Source organism: Myotis davidii, unplaced genomic scaffold (genome assembly GCF_000327345.1).
Source record: "Myotis davidii unplaced genomic scaffold, ASM32734v1 scaffold299, whole genome shotgun sequence".
Classification (NCBI taxonomy): domain Eukaryota; kingdom Metazoa; phylum Chordata; class Mammalia; order Chiroptera; family Vespertilionidae; genus Myotis; species Myotis davidii.
This window is the reverse complement of record NW_006293088.1, coordinates 4,640,736-4,645,216: the sequence shown is the minus strand read 5'-3', so window position 1 is coordinate 4,645,216 and position 4,481 is coordinate 4,640,736.

Sequence of the window (4,481 nt, the reverse complement as noted above, 5' to 3'; positions counted from 1 at the left end):
TTGATTTTCACACAAAAAACTCCATGGGATAAGGCTATCGGTCTCATCCTACACACGGGAAAACTGAGGCTCAGGGCGGTCCAGTGACCTGCTCCAGTGCCCGCAGAGCCAGCGTGTGGAATTTCAGCCAGATGGCGGGGACCCGAGTCCAGCCTCTTCCCCTCCCGCTGGCTCCTCGTTCCTGGCTGGACGGGCCAAGCGGGCCGCCCCAGGCCCTCGGTTGGTCCTCTACCACCCCCAGGAGAAGCCCACCGCCCCGTAGCCCATCCTGGCATTTGGGGGACAGTTGCCTCGTTCCCCGCTCCGCACGCCAGGGCTGTGGCCGTTAGCATGCCCTCAGCCAGGCTCTGCTCGCGGTCCCAGCGTGACCTCCCCAAGCCGGATCCAGTTACGTCTCAGCGGCAGCTAAGGAACGAACACAGCTTGTGTCTGCCTCCGAGCGCTGGTTTCCTTTGTCCCGTGAACATTGAAAAATGAAAGGAATGATAAGGATTCGGGGGCAGGGGGTGGGGTGGGGTGGGGAGGCCAGAAAGCTGCAGTGCTGGCGGAACTCACCGAGAGGGCGGCGTGAGGGAGTTTGAAACGGAGAAAGCGACATTTGGAGGTGACCTGGCAGGCCTGGGGCGGGTCTCTGGCCCCAGCGTGGGGTTTAGGGACCCCCTGATCTCTGGCCCCGGCTTGGGGTTTAGGGACCCCCTTGGGGGCAGAACCGGCATGTCCCCTCCCTGTGGCCAGGACACTAACCCTCTCTTTGGTCCTCAAACTCCTCTGCTATTCAAGGCCAAGTCCTACTGGGGCGGTTGTGATGGGAAAGAATGAGAACCCGTGTGTGGGCCAGGGGTTGTCCACCAGGGGCCAGTTAGCTCCTTGGGGGACATTTTGGGGACCAGTTTTTGTTGTCACAACTAGGAGGGAAAGGCATCCAGTGAGCAGAGACCGGGGATGCCGCCAACATCCTCAGGGCACAGGACGGCCCCAACAGAGTCATCCCAACCGAAATGTCCACGGTGCCCCCGCGGGAAACACACGCAGTCCTAGAAGCGGCTTTGTATGCAGGTTCCCTTCGGCAAGTGCGTGGAAGGGAAGGTGGCGGGGAGAGGGCCACACGCCGATGTCGGCTGCCTGTGACACAGACAACAAAGGCTCTGTCCCTCTTCATCCCGACAGCAAATACTTGCCCGGTGCCGCCGTGCCCTGCGCGGCCGGGTGCTGAGCACCACGGACCTGCCCGGTGCGCACGGAGCGTGTCGTGTGGGACAAGCACAGGAAGGACTGATGGCCCAAATGTCCCTCAGGAAGGAGGCCTGGGCGAACGCACGGTGGCCGACGTGCCCTGGGAGCCGTCTGGCCCTGAACAGGAAGAGGCTCTGGTGCCTGAGGATGAGCCCTGACAACATTATCCTCGCAAACGGAGCCGGACACAGAAGACCCGTGCCCTGTGTGTGCTCCCAGAGGTGTCTGTGGGGACAGCTGTCCAGCCAGGAATGTACGAAGCACATTGCGCTGCACACTCCGAATGGGCGGCTCGGGCGCCGTGTGGATTGCAGCTCAGTGACGCTGTTCTGTGGTCCCAGTGGCAGAGGGTGAGCCCAGGGAGACGGAAGGCTGGGCTTTGGCCTCAGGTGAGAGCCTGGCAGGTGGGGAGGGGACAGGCTGGGCCTCGGCCTCAGGTGAGACGCCTGGCAGGTGGGGATGGGCGGTGTGGGCTCTCAGCCATGTGGGCACCGGCCAGGGGCATCCAGGCTTCAGGGCCCTGCGGAAATATTCCCACAGCTGCTTCGCTCCAGGGAGGTCATGACCCTGGTTGCACAGCTGTGCACGTGGCCAGCATCGAGGCAGGCCCGCCGGCCCTGCTGGGCCCTCCCTGCCTGCTAGTTGGGGGGCTCTCTGGGAGCCCTGTCTGAGACTGGCCATGCACCTGAGAGATCCCTGGACCAGAGCATGCCCAGCAGGGCAGTGGTCATCCCGCCGCTCCCAGCAGTGACTGCTCAGGGGACCTCTGTGTTTATTTTCACGCCGAGCCATAGAGAGACTTGGGCGCAAAGGGCCCGCCCGGAGCCAGCAGTGGCACGGGTGCCAGAGCAACGCTGGAGCCTGCGCAGTGTGCGGGAGGGCAGCATCCCCATTCTCCACCCCCACCCCTTTCAGGCCCTTTCCACTGCCCTCCTCAGCACCCCCCGCCCAGCTTCCTCCCACTCCAACCTCGACAACTGTAGGTGGGTGGATGGGCGGGTCACCTGGCTTTGCTGGAGCGAGAGGCTTCTGTGTGTAGACAGCCTCCTCCCAGCAGCCCTCTGGGCTCTTATTCTGATCCCCGCCCTGGACATCGCGCAGACCCCAAGCCGGAGACGTCCCGGGGGTGCTGTGGTGGGCGGGAGAGCCCCACGTGGGCCCTGACATGACCCCCGCCCCGTCCACTCCGTGAGTGTTTCCTGCCCGCCCGCTGCTCAGCACGGGGCCCCGGGTTGGTTCGTTAGTGACCGGCTTCCTCCTTTTGTGCCCCTCAGACGGGGACATCCCCAGGGGTGTGGCTGTCAGAAGGGCTGGGGCTGGGCACTGTGGTCAGCCCCGCAGCTCTGTCACTCTGGCCCCTCTGGCCGTCAGTGTGGCCTGAGGAGAAGGGAGTCCACTGCTCAGAGCCTCTGGCCCTGGGCGGCCGGTGGCCACGGGGCTCCATCCGGAACCTGCCCAGGCCAGACAGCCCGGCCGCCTGGACCCCTGTCAGGATGGGGCTCGGGGCCCAGCTCCAATCTGGTTCTCGTTGACGATGGGGAGGCCCCAGGGCATGGCAACTGGGTCATTTCCCAGGGCCCGAGCCTTCTTCCCAGGGTTGGCACACCCTGTCCTGCCCCTCGGGGTTCGGCGGGGGGGCGGAGTGCTTGTCACTCTCCGGTGCTTGGCTGGGCCTGGGGACGGAATTAGCTCTCCACTCTCACTCTCCAAGGCTCCAAGCTGCCAGGCCATCTCGGGGAGAGACCAGGATGGGCCTCCTGGGAACCTGCCCAAGACTTTTTCCCTGGTTCCTCTGGGAAAAGATCCAGAAAAAGCCTGCAAGTGTCCAAGCAGCGAGGGAGGGAGGCGGGTGGGACCTGGCCGGCCCGGCAGGCAGAAGCCCCTGGGGCCCTGGGAAGCCACGAGGCCCCACTGCAGCCACGACCCGATTCCGCTCTCACTGGGCCCTGAGCGGGGCTGGAGGGGCAGGCGTCCTCTAGACTCCCGGGGTCCTCACATTCCCGGCCTGCAGGCCAAGTGCAGCTTCATGGAACCCTGAGTCAGAGCCTCCCCGAAGGCTGGCCCGGTGCCAGGCTGGGAGCACAGAGCCCGCCTGCCACTCAAGAACGGTCAGAAAAGTCGGGGCACAGCCGGCAGGATCCCCAATTCTTCCTGCTCTTCCATCCCAGCTCACCGAGCCCGGTCTGCCCAGCCTGGCTCCCTGTGAGAACCAGCGACAGGCCAGGCTGTGGTGGGGACAGCAGCGGGCAGGCCGAGCCCCGGCGCCCATGGTGTGGTCCAGACACCAAGGATGGGTGAGGAGCGGACACCCCAGGCTCGACCTCCCTGGGCCGGCAAGGGTGCCGGGAGGACTCCTTCAGCAACACTCTCCCTGCCCCACACTCGGGCGACACCCGGCCTCAGGACCTCCATGGCGGTGATGCAGGAGGAGAGGCGGCTCACGGGGTGGATAGAGTCCGGTTCACATTCTGACGCACCAGCCGCACATGCCTGGGCCCACCATTTCTCTGCTTTGAGCCTGTTTCCTCACCTGCAAAATGGTCAGTGCCTCTTTGGGCCTCTGCCCAGGACCTGGTGGGCCACCGAGAGGTCACCATGTCATCCCAGCTCAGTGTTGTCTGCCTCCTGCACCCTCTGCCCCGGCATCCTTTGCCCCCCGCATCCTCTGCCTCCTGGATTCACTGCCTACAGTTGGGTTTTTCCGTCCTCACGGGCGCCTTCTCCTGCTGCGTGGCAGAGGGTATTGTATTTAGAGGGTAATGTATACCCCCTCCATGGAGATGGTATACCCAGCTGCCTCCGTGGTGGTGGTGGCGGGCTTGATCACATGACCGGCTCTGGCCAATGAAATGTGAGCAGCAGTGCGGTGCGTTGCTTCCAGGCCCAGTGTCAGAGCCGTGTGCGGGCGGCCGGGCGAGTCTCCCTGTCACGAGAGGACGTCATCCACACCCACGAAGGCTCCTTGGTTGGCTGGGGTCCCCGAATGACGACGGCGCAGAACAGAGCAGCAGCCTCCCTCCACGGTGGGCAGGTGGCCTGAGACCTGGGGGTCACGTCCTGGCTGGTAACACCCGTGGCTGCTGGCAGTCCACCAGGGGCTCCGGGGGGCTGTCTCCGGTCTTGGGCTGCTGCTGGGGGCAGTGGGTAACCTCGGTGAGATGCTTAGGCCTCGGGATGCGGCAGGTGCTCGGGAAACGGTGGGCGCCATCAGGACTTGGCGTTTCTGCACACAGACCAGACCCCCACCA